Here is a 12,225-nt window from a genome sequence, read left to right on the forward strand (position 1 = left end):
CCATTTATTGAGGAATGGGTGTACTTAGAGAAATGACTAGATCTGGGTTTGGCCATGGGAATGGGTGATTGGGGTAAGGAAGAGATGACTGGCACTGAGAAGGACACAGAACAGAGAGCTGGCTGGAAGGTCCATCTGTGCAAATGTGGGAATTACAAAGAAATAGGACAGGAAAAGTGGGGAGGAAAGCTGCTAGATCACCTGCTGAATCCTAAGACAAAAGGAGAGAGGACGGTGTCCAGACGGAGTACCAGCCACGTAGTCTTATGTGACCCTCAAAGGACAGTGGCATGGAATGAGCCGTGAGGAAAAGAGGCACCTGTGGGCATATGAAAGAAGATGCTGGAAAGGACTTCAGGGGAGCAGTGCCCCCAGGAGAGCCAGGTGTCCTTTCCAGTGGGGTGGGGATGTTGCATGGAGTCTCAGAAACATTCTGGGGCTTTTCTGATGTGTTGGAATAGTGTTACTGACTTCTCATGAGTGGACTGCAGAAGCTAAGTGATTTACACTGTGCGGGTGTCCCTCCCATTGGACTGCCCTTGATTTCCCGGTCCTTCACTTGTCCCCCTGGAAGCTCGTGGAGGTGAGAAACCAAGGATAGTTATCGAAGCCTAGAAATGAACTCATTTTTCAGAGACGCAAAGCATGTTTGCATCATTTTAATGTGTACTCCACACTAGTGACTGTGACCTCCCCTCTCATTTTCCTGTCTTTCTTTAAATGGAAATGGCTCTGATATTATTTCTCAGATCCTGACTTCTTGATCATAGTTCGACATCTGATGCCATCACATCTTCTGGGAAGGCGTACCCAAGTATCGACATGGTGAGAGACAGATTATTTCTCCTTCATTTACAAGTGTATTGACCTTTTAAAATATGTGTAACTTATAATCTTTAATTTTTTTTTAATCATGAAATTATAGGTTTCCAGGAAGTTGCAAAGGCTGTACAGGGAGGTCCGTGCACCATTCACCCATTTTCCCCCATGGTTGCACCTTGCCTTACCCCAGAGCAACAGCAAACGGGAGACTGAGATTGGGGCCATGTGGATATAGTTCCATGTGAGCGTGTCACACATGTGGCTTTCTGAAACCACTACCTCAATCAAGACACAGAACTACTGTCATAACAAAGATCACTCTTGTCCTAACTCTTCACCCCCGCACCATACAAAATACAGTTTGCATTTCTATACCTGTTAGGCACTCTTGTCCTAGCCCTTCCCTGCCCACCCCCACACCACCATCCCTGACTCCTGGCAACTGTTAGTACATTCTCTTTCTCTATACTTCCAGCATTTTGAGAATGTTGTATAAATAGAATCATACTGTATGTGAAGCTATTAGCATTTAATGTAATTATTGCTATGTTAGAGCTTAAATCTGCAATTTCGTTTTTAGTTTTCTACTTGTTCCCTCTGTTTTTCATTTCTGTTTTCTTTTACCTGCCTTCCCAAGGGTTGCTTGAACATTTATCTGTAGTGTTTTTGATTGTATCTCTCTCTCTCCCTCTCTCTCTCTCTCTCTCTCTTTGAGAGAGGGAGAGAGAAGAAGAGAGAGAGAACACTTGCCAGTGGGGGCTGAAGGGAGGGGAAGAGGGAGAGAAAGAGATTCTCAAGCAGGCTCTACGCCCAGCGAGGAGCCCAACATGGGGCTCAATATCACAATCCTGAGATCATGACCTGAGCTGAAATCAAGAGTCAGACACTTAACTGACTGAGCCACCCAGGCATCCCTAAGTGTATCTCTCTATATAGACTTTTAATGAAATACACATCATTTGAATTATTTTCCTCTTACAGATTAGATGTTTTTTCTCTTTCACTGCCTTCAAGACTTTTTTTTATCTTTGGTTTTCAGTAGTTGGACTATGATGTATCTTGGTATGGATTTTTTTGAACTTACTTCATTTGGGATCGCTCAGTTTCTTGAATCTGTAGGTTTCTGTCTTCTGCCAAATTTGGGGAATTTCCTGCTATTATCTTGTTGACTCCTTTTTAAGCTCCACCCTCTCTCTCCTCTCCTGGGCCTTCAGTGACCTAAATGTTAGATCATTTGTTATAGACCCACCTGTCCCTAAGATTCTGCACATTTTTCTTCCCTCACTGTTCAGACCAGGTCATTTTTACCGTTCTATCTTGGAGTTTATTAACTCTTTCCTCTGTTCTCTCCGTTCTAATTTGAGCCCATCCACCGAGGTTTCTTTTTTAAAATTTCAGTTATTTTTGAGTTCCCAAAATTCCCATTTGGTTCTTTTTTATATCTTCTATTTCTTTGCTGATACTTTTCTATTTCTGTTTCAAGTGTGTTTTTAATTGCTCTAACTGCAACAAGATACATTAAATGGAAACCAGAAAGAGCAATGACAGGACTGAGTCCTAACAATGATAAAAGCATGTCTTCGGATGGTGGCTTCCAAGGGTCAGGTAATGTCTTCTTGTGTTCAGTCTGTTGATCAAATTTTTTCATTGAGATGGAGATTCTTGTTCTTAACATGACAAGTGATTTTTGGTTGTATCCTGGATATTTGGGATTGTGCTGAGACTCTGGTCTTAATTTAAAGTTTCTGTTTTAGCTGGCCTCCTCTGAAACCAGGCCGCTGGTGGAAAGGGGGATCACCTTATAACAGCCAGGTGTGGAAGGAGGTCCAGGTTCCCTATCTGGCCATTCTTGACAAGGGTGCCTTGTTCCCCCACCCCCCAGGGTGGGAGCAGGTTAAGCTCTCTCTAGGCTTCCATGGATATGACCTTGCTAGGCCCAGGCGGGGCATCTTTTTATAGCTAGGCAAGGGTAGAAATCTGGGGTCTCCATTGGCCTTTGCTGATGAGCTGGGGGCCATGTTTGTTTGTTGTTGTTGTTGTTGTTGTTTCCCATGGTGCTCTGCTGAGGGAGGACAGGTCCTGACACCTGTGGTCTTCGGAGGCACGCCTGTGTTTACTACCTTGGCATGCCCTTGCTCTATTGTCTCTTTCACCTGAATGTAATCTCCCCTCCCTTTCTCTTGTATGACAGTTCTCCTTGTGTAAATTCTATCTGCTGTAGATCCCATCGCCTCAAATTCAGTTCCATTTTGCATTTGCTCACTCCGTAGCTGTCCCCTCGCGCCCTTCCTTTCTGAATCCCTCTGTTGAGCATATTCCCTCTTCAGAGGCGTTGCCGAGTCAGGGTTTTTTAATGACCTGAAGTCGGTTTGCATTTCTCGTCATCATCGTCAGGGCTCAGTCCCGTTGTCGGTCGTCCTGGTTTCCATCCAATGCGTCCTGTTGCTGCCTTGTTCTCTGCTCGCTTCCCCCGGGTGCGTCTCGTTTCCTTCTGCTGGTTGGTATGCTGTTCTCAGGTTTCAAGGGATAAACAGTAACTTTGAAGACCCATGTTATAGTGACTCTTGCCCTGCCAGCTTCCTAAGCTTCTCATCAGCCCTGTCACCCGACAACAAGACCGTTCCTTGAGCATGCTTTCAGCCCCACCGACCTGCAGGCATCTAGACTCCGTTCTGGATCTTTACAGATTGAGTGCTGTCTCTCCCTCCCTCTCCTTTTACTCTTTTAAATAAAAGTGTTAGTACGTCACTAACTCACTCCTACCCTGCCCCCCGTCTCAGCACTCTCTCGCTTTATTTTTTATTTTGCTCTATTCTCCCCCACGTGCTTCCCGAGGGGGTCCGTGTGGGGCGGGCCCCCTGCAGCCATGGGCTGTCCTCACGGTCAATGACCGCTCAGCCGGAATCTCAGGCTTCCATGCATCTTCTGTCAGCATGCTGAGAGTTCAGCGGACCCTTGAGCAACACAGGTTTGAACCGCGTGGACTCAGGCCCGGATTTGGTGCAGTACGGTGCAGTAAATACAGTTTCCCTTCCTCGTGGTTTTCTTAAGTTCTTTCTTTTTGCTACCTTACTTTATTGTGAGACTACAGTATATAATGCATACAACATACAAAATATGGGTTGGTTGGCTTTCCTGGCTATTCCAGGCAATGGTAGGCCATTGGTGGGTAAGTTTTTGCAGGGGGTCAGAAATTATCTGTGGATTATCACCTGCGTGGGGGGTGGGTGTCCCTAACCCTGGTGTTGTTCAGGGGTCAACTGTGTTTGTTTTTCATCTTCGTGCCTGCTGTGGTGGCGGGGAAGTCCTGCTTCTTCTGGGTGGGAGAGTGTTTCTCCCAGGAGCCTCTCGGAGGTCTTTACCCACTTAAGGATATAAAGCTCATCGTGCATCTGCAGGGTGGGTATTTTCATTCCCCATTTTTCTGTTTTTCAATCTTTAATCCTAGAAAACTTGGGTCGTTTCTTGGCTCGTTTTTCCTGCTCCATGGTGTGTCTTCTGCTGAGAGCCTAATGCTTGGGTGTTGGAGTGTCTATCCTCCACAACTCTGAACTTCTCTCTTACATTTCCCAGCTCTCTCCCTCCCACCTTCTGAGCGTGTGTTCCTCTACCTCATCTTCCGGCTCATTAAGTCTGTTTTTCCGATCTATTAAGGTCTTCATTGTTTCCATTTATTATATTTCCATTCCGGCATTTTCTTAAGGTCTTCTTTTAACTGCTTGCTCCTGCTTCATATTAGTAACATTCTCTTGTCTCCCAGAGGGTATTTGTCACGACTGATGTGACTGTTGCCAAGTCTGGCTCCACACACTCTGGGTTTCCTGAGTTGCTTTTCCTTCCCGGACGGCACCTGATACCTCGACGCTTTCCCTTTGAGCTCCTTACCTCTGGGAACAGTGGCCACTTTCATGGTGGCCCAAGTACTAGCTCATGCATACCATTTCTATGTCACCTCCTCCACCTTGGGTCTCAGGGTTCACAACCCCCGTGCACTGTCCTGTCCCCTAATATACTACCCTGGCTCTGATCCCCATCCTTCGGGGTGAGTGGGTCTGGGAGGAAGTCTCTCTGCACTGGGGTCGTCTTTGTCCCTCCCTAGCAGGGCTCTGGCCTTTTGGGAGGGGACCAGCTTTGCTGTTCCACTATTGCTCTGAGCAGAGGGACCCTCCTGGAGTTTTGTGACAGTGAGTGGCCAAGGCTGCGAAGCCGCCCAGAGACATCCTGAGCAGGAAGTGAGATCATTAAGAGGAATCGGTGAGGGAGTATATCAGCCTATGTACAGCGCTGTCTGCTTGCTTTTGTGCCGCATGAGGATGGCGGGATTGACTAGAACATTGGAGGCGTGTCCAGGACCGTCCTGCCTGGGATGCTGTCTCCGTGGCACACGCACAGTTCCCACCTGGCTGTGTGCGGAGTAGCTCAGCGAAGGCAGCACCCTACAGACCAGCCCACCTTTTGCATAACAGTAATCCAAGTCCTCACCGAAAGTCACAGGGACTCCTTGGGTGTGACGGAGGCAGGCCTGGTGTTCCATCTGTCCTCCCTGACTCTGCTCCTCCTCACTGCCTCCCCCTGCCTGTCCGGACCCTCTGAGACTCAGGGACACTGCGTGATGCTTACCTTGAATCTGCATGTGTCTCTTATATCCCATGTCACTTGCTCATAGTCACGTCTCTTCACTGAAGGTGTTGTTTCAAGAAGTAGCTTGTGTCTTTTGGGGAAACAGAGCTCGTGTCTATTAGCATCACTTGTCCTCAATAGAAGGTAGTTGCAGAAGTGAATATACTAGAAACATTGTTAATTCCAGATAGAAGCTGTCTCTGGAGGCCCAGCACATACGGAGAGGAGAGAGAAGCCTGTGGGTCCCTGAGCTTACCCCTCTGAGCAGGAGGATGGGGAGGCAATGGGAAGTGTGTCGCCGCGTGAGTCAGTGGCCGTAAGCACGTATCTGCAAGCCTCTGAGACGCCTCCCGCCCTGGCCTCCTTCCCCTGCCAGAGATCCGTCCTGACCTCAACCCAGAAAATGTCCCCTTTTAGACAAACCAGGCCCCTGGGCTGGGATGGTGGCCCAGGATGGTGGGATGGGTTTGAAGTTCTCATCCGGTGCTTGCTGGCTGCGTGACTTGAGCACGCTATGAACTCTTTCCTGGCCTCCGTTTTCTCGTCTGTAGAATGGGGAGGCTGGTGTGGATTTTATTCGTACCTCCTTATAGGGCTGGAATGACCCATGCGGAGCTCTTACGCTGTGTGCCTGATCAAAGCGAGCTGTGGCTTTCATTTTCCCAGCCCCTGCCCCCTCCCACCCCCTCTCCTCTCTGCCCCTGCCCACAATCCAGTGACCTCAGGGGCAAGTCATTGAGAGCATTCGCCAAGGAGCCATCCCACCCCTTGTTAGTGTCCTCTGTTGCTGAGTCGGCCTACACTGCACCATCACCACACGGAGAGCCCACAGCATGGACTACATCACTGTGTGCCCAGCTCTGAGCCTGCATTGACCTGTTTACTTCCCCGAGAGCCCTGTCATGCAGCTCCTGGAGGGACCCCACCTCCAGATGAGGAGACAGCACCAAAGTCACACAGAGATGCAGAGCCTGGAGTGGGACCCCAAGAGCCTATCCCCAGGTTCCCACTGGCCACTCAGACTTCTCCAGGACTCCCCATGGGTGACCGCCCCGCTCTTTCAGCAGGAGGGAAAGGTGAGGCACATGTGGAAACTGGACCCCACAGGCAGAGAGCCGACTGGGCGTGCTGTGTACGTTATCACATTCTGGTCCCACGTCCTGTCCGCTCACATGTAGAGGGCTCTGCGTGGGGCCTGCAGGGGCCTGAGCGTGTGGTGAAGGCTGTGCGCTGGGGGCTGGTGGGAGTCCTCCGGCTGCACGCAGATGGTCTCAGGAAGCTCCCTCCCACTGCTCTAGCCAAGCGCGGCACCCTGCAGGTTGACTCGGGCTCGGGCTTTCAGCCCAAGCCTCCCTTATACCAGGTGACAGCAGGATTTGACAATCCCTATCCCCAAGTGTTAAGATTCAGTGACATCCGAGCTCTCAAAACCCCATTCACCAGCCCCCCGGGTCCAAAGTGTTTCACTAATGAGCCTTCCCTGGGTTCAAGCCCGGTGGACAATACAGTCCTCCCTCTGCCCATCCCCCAACCTGACGACCCCCTCATGTGGTCACTACCAGGCCACCGGCCACCTGGCAGTGCTGCCTGAGGGACAGGTGGGCACAGCTAGTTCTCAGCTCCTGGTAGGGCTCCCCTCAGCGCCTCTGGGGCCAACTACCTCACACCCGTCCAAGCTGAAGGGCTCCAGGTAGACCCCACTCTGGCTGGATAGCGGTGGGACAGCCTCCCGAGGCTAGGCCAGGGCTCCAGCTATGTACACAGGCTGAGGAAGGGGCTGAGGAAGACAGTTCACACGCCATCTGTAAGCTAGATAAATTCTCTGTGGTGCCATGCCCCCAACCTAAAATCTCGCTTTGCAGTATCTTTATAACCAGCAGCAGGGAGCCAACATCCTTCCCGTGAAGGCTGGACGGAGGGCGGCTTATGGGTGGAGATGGGGAGAAGGGGGTCCTTGAGATTTGGGGCAATCCACAGACCCTGAGCCCCTGATGGTTTCTCCAGGGACAAGCAGAGCCTGCTTTTAGCGTTATGCAGGCTAAGGAGTCACTAGTCCCACCACTGGCTGCTCACGGCTAACCTCAGGAAGCCAATGGGTGAGGTGGAAATGGCGGCCATTTCGCAGTGCGGCTCTTCTTACAAAAGGATGGCTGCCGGCCAGACCTGAATTCTTAAATAGGCCAGCGAGTGCCCCTGAGCCTGGGCACAGTGTCAGACCATCTCATGAAGTCTCCCAGCCCTCCTGGCTCTCAGGGACGGGGCTAGGAGTTGGGGGCCCCTGCCTACTGCTCTGCCCCTCCAGCCCGGGCTGGTTCCTGGGGGGAGTGAGACCCCGATGATCCATCTGGCTGTCCAGCTCAAACTGGCCACCAGAGTCCATGAAGTCACAGCCCTTGTCCTTGCACCTGCTCCCTGCTTCCTGCTCTCACTGCAGCCCGAATCCGTGGTCTCATGTGTGCGCCAGGCAGACCCTTTTCCAACTCCTATAAGCCCCACGCATGACAATCTGTTGTCTACATTCTGCTCATACCCCGCACAGGGCCCTTGCTTGCCAGAGCAGCGGGGAAGGTGGACACAGGAGCAGTAGCAGGATGGGTAGAATTGTGGTGCAGGGGCAGGGGGACTGCACATGGGAGAGGGTCTCCCTGCGGGGGCAGTGAAGCCAGTCCTGCAGAGGGAGTGGACTGCAGGCTGCTGGGCTGAGGGGGCCCCAAATACCTTGTGATTCAGCATCCACATCTGTGAAATGGCGAAGGAACCCACTGGGCTGTGGTACAACCTGAGAGGGCTGACTTGGGCCAACTCGGCCCCTGGCACACAGTAGGCCTTCAGATGATGCCAGCAGCTGTTACAACGATTACGACCAACTATTACTGCTGTAAAGCCAAGGCATTCAAGGCAGTGGACACAAAGCACAGAAGCACAGAACTAAAGAAGATGGTGGGAGTCTGGGGCACCAGGGGTGGGGGTGCGTGTGACAGTCAGGAGCACCGAGTCTGGAGTCAGCCAGCCTGTCACAGAGGTCCAGCTTGGTTACTTTCTAGAACATGGCCCTGGCTCTTGTGCCTCAGTTTCTTCACCTGGAATATGGGGCTGATGATACCAGCCACACCACCGGAGCTGCAGTGACGATTCAGTTAGCTGGCATAGGTGCTGGCACTGCAGTCGTCAGTCTGTGAGCCTGGCGAAGGGGCGCCTGAGCCGGGTCCAGCTGGCCATGCAGGGCCTTGCCGGGGCTGGAGCGGGGGAAGGCCATACTCAGAAATGTCTTATACGATCCCTCTTGAGAAAGGGAAAGCGCAGTCCCGCCATCCGGGAGCTGGTCTGGGGCAGCCAGCTGGCCAGTGCTGGTCTCTGTGGGACAGAACACCAGCCTCAGGTGAGAGTCCTCTGAGAGCACTCCGGGAGTGAGACAGCCAGACCACCCCACAGTCGTGTCTCCTCCCAGACGAAACACCCCCTTCTCATAGCTGACATGAGTTTCTGTCTCCGTGCTGGTTTCCCCTCCATGTAGATAGGATTTATCCAGAAGCCCAACATGGAATGGTCTCTGCATTCTGGCAATAGCCACACAGAGTGACTCCACTTCCTTAGACACCCCCCCGCAAACTACCCAGCCAAAACCCGAATCCAGTCATGGTTTCTCACTGACCTCCTCCACTGAGACACCCTGTGGCCTCTGTTGCTGGAGATGAGAAAGAAGCCCAACTGTGCATGGCAGCTGTGCCCCTGGTGGCCTCTGGCTGGACGGTGGCCACGCCCTCCAGAAGCTGGTTGTGCCACGGACCCCAGCTGCCCTGACTTCTCCCTTCCTTGCACAACCTTTTCCCACCCTGACACTGCACATGGACCAAGTGCTAACTAGCTGAGAAGCACCGGGAGAGCCTGAAGGTTCTGGAATTCCTCAGACCCGGAGTCCAGTCCCGCAGCAGGGCCGTCCTGTCTTCCCCAGCCAGCGTCCTGTCAAGGGAGCAGGTGCTCACCCTCCTGCTTCCTCCTTGGCATTTCCACACAGTGCAGCCAGTCTGTCAGGGGATAAGTCCCCTAGGTCTTAGAAACCAAGGGAATGTGTTTCACAGAATCAGTTTCATAGGTGATGGAAGAGCTGAGAAGCCTGGTGGGACAGCAAGGCAAGAGCAAGAAGCCCCCACTCTCAGCTGAATGACAAGGGGAGTGAGGAGGTTACCAGAACCCAGAACCCAGGGCATCAGAATGGCCTTAGAAGGGGCTGCCCAGGGGAGCTAGAGCCCAGGAGGCAGACTGAGTGGGAACAATCCTGGCTTTGTCCCTTCTTCCCTCCCTCTAAGGTCTCCCCAGTGCCTCCCATCAGCTGACCCTGTCAGGGAGCCTTAGTTCTTTGGTGTAGAGCAGAGCAAAAGGACCGGCACATAAGCCCAGCATGAGGCTCGCCCACCCCAGCCCCTGCCCCTATGAGTTGTCCTCACTCAGGCCTTGGGAGATATGGGCATCAGAGGAGAGGTAGGTCAGCCCAGGCTAGCGGTGACAGTGTGGGAAGCCAGCTTCCCCAGGACTAGGGGGTCAGCATGTCCAAGATGAAGTAGCTGCCAGTGAGGGAGGGCTTCTTGTTTGCAGGCCTGGCTTCAAAGGCCAGCAGGGTGATGGGAGCAGGGACAGGGAAACCAAGTCAGAAACCTAAGAGGAAGGGAAATAGGGTGAGGAGCAGGTGGCTCTTTTTATGGGTCTGCGTCCCTCCTGGGAATGCAGCAGAGATTTCCATTCAACCCCTGCCCTAGTCACTGAAGAACTGAAACAGCTCGGGGAGCTTGGATCAGGCAGAGGCAGGTGTGGCCAAGTCCAGATGTCCCCAGTGCAGTCTGTCAAAGAATAGTTGGGGATCGGGGACTCACAGGTGACAGTGGAGAGAGAGCCAGGCGTGGGGCGGATGGCTCCAACTCGTACACCTGCCCATCTCCCTATCAAAGCAAGACCAGGCTGGAGACAATACTTAGAGCTGCGGACATCTGGCCACGGTATCTCACGCTGTTTTCCTTACATCTATTTGTGTATCGTATGCATGGCCAGCGACCCTTAATTCTCATTTTCTTAGGTGATTAGATGTAGTATGTAAGGCAGCCCTTGAAAGTGGAGTAACTGAAGGTACAAAAGCTAGTACAAAATAGAGTACAAGGTATAGGAATGTGGGAAAACTAAGGTTGGCATAGGAACAATAAGGCTTTATAATGAGTCTAGTGCTGTGAGCTCAGAGGGTGAGAAGGGCTGGGCAAAGTGGGGAAAGCAGGCTGTAGAGCAGGACAGAGACGGTGCCCGCGTCCACTCTACAAATGAGGTATCCGTTTTTAGCTTTGGTGCTCATGTCCGCACCCTGCCTTTTTTCCTCCCCTCCCCTGTTCTAATGCTCCCAGCACAGCAGCTGCCCTTGTGTTCCTCAGGGAGGTCAGGGGCTCAGGGGGGCGGCTGCACACCTTCCAAGCAGGGGGGCAGGGGTGCAAATTTTTTTTTTTAAGATTTTATTTATTTGACAGAGAGAGAGAGAGATCATAAGTAGAGAGAGAGAGAGGAGGAAGCAGGCTCCCTGCCCAGCAGAAAGCCCGATGTGGGACTCGAATCCAGGACCCTGAGATCAGGACCTGAGCTAAAGGCAGAGGCTTAACCCACTGAGCCACCCAGGCAGCCCCAGGGGTGCAAATTTTATATGGTCCTCCACCTCCCTTCCAAGCAGCTCTACTGAGGTTCCTGTCCCAGCCGGCAAATGACATTAGCAGTTCTCTGTGCTTCCTGTACCTGGTGGAGCTGGGTCTGTGGTGGGCTGTGGTGACAGAGGCTCCCCAACTGGGTCCAGGCTGGTCCTTGAGACACTGCAGGGGCGAGGTGCTGATGGCCAAGCGGCGACACCTCCTGAGGCCAGCGCCAGACCCGTGGCCTCCTTGGGGTAGTCCCATGAGCACCGGCAGTCTCTTGGGTCTGTTCAGACTTTTGCAATCTGTGCAAAAAGAGGAAGGTATCTTCACAGTCTGAGAGAAGCCTCAGTCTGAGTCAAAGGCATACATACATCTTCTTTAGAGAAAGCATCCTCCAAAACACAAAGCCTAGAGGGAAGTTGTAAAGAGAAGGAAACTTCCCAGGTCGAGGACTGCACAGTGTGAAGGAACGTTCACAACACGTGGACCCTCCCCCGAGGAAGAGACCTGGCCACTCCAGCTCAGGTTCTCCTGCCCCAGACCCCTTCCCCTCCACACCCAGTGGAAGCCTGCATGGACACCCCACCATAGGCTGGATTTGCCAGGCACCTGCAGATCCCGAGAACAGAGGCACGTTCTTCAAGGTGAATTCTACCTTCTACCAGATCAATTATATCAAATTCCAAATGTATCTAATTTTAATGATCTCTCTTTCAGGATCAGCATAAGAAAACACCGCTACTTACAGGATTTTAAGTTTTGTTCAAAGTGCTGCTTGATGGAACTGTAGTTTTCGGGGTATCACACGTGCTCTTGGTGTATGCATAGTAGACGGGAACAACTTCTATGTTAACGTGCTAGCTATATTACGTAATAAACATTGCTTTCACTTTATTAGTAGTCTACGGTAACAGCCGCAGCGAATGGAATCTTGATTGGGGTATTCTAGAGATCTACGGGAGGCATTTAAAACCACAGAGAGGATTCTGGTTTGTCTGGAACAACAAGAAGACCACTTAATGGTAATTGTTTAAAAAGATCCACAAATAAACATATCACATATCACTACTGCAGAGTGCACTTAAAGTGGTATATTTAAAAGGAAATTTGTAGTATTAAAAAT

At 51.7% G+C, this 12,225-nt stretch overlaps 1 long non-coding RNA gene across 1 annotated transcript in view; it reads left to right on the forward strand.

Moving 5' to 3' along the window:
• The first annotated feature begins 602 nt into the window (after positions 1–602).
• LOC116858182 overlaps positions 603–12,225 on the forward strand; it is a 32,448-nt gene continuing 20,825 nt past the window's right edge. The window contains exons 1-3 of the long non-coding RNA XR_004380875.1: positions 603–825; positions 926–1,063; positions 2,306–2,427. This is a non-coding gene — a long non-coding RNA (uncharacterized LOC116858182). The remainder of the gene's footprint in view (positions 826–925; positions 1,064–2,305; positions 2,428–12,225) is intronic.

Source organism: Lontra canadensis, unplaced genomic scaffold (assembly GCF_010015895.1).
Source record: "Lontra canadensis isolate GAN:19392208 unplaced genomic scaffold, GSC_riverotter_1.0 scaffold133, whole genome shotgun sequence".
NCBI classification, from domain to species: Eukaryota; Metazoa; Chordata; class Mammalia; order Carnivora; family Mustelidae; genus Lontra; species Lontra canadensis.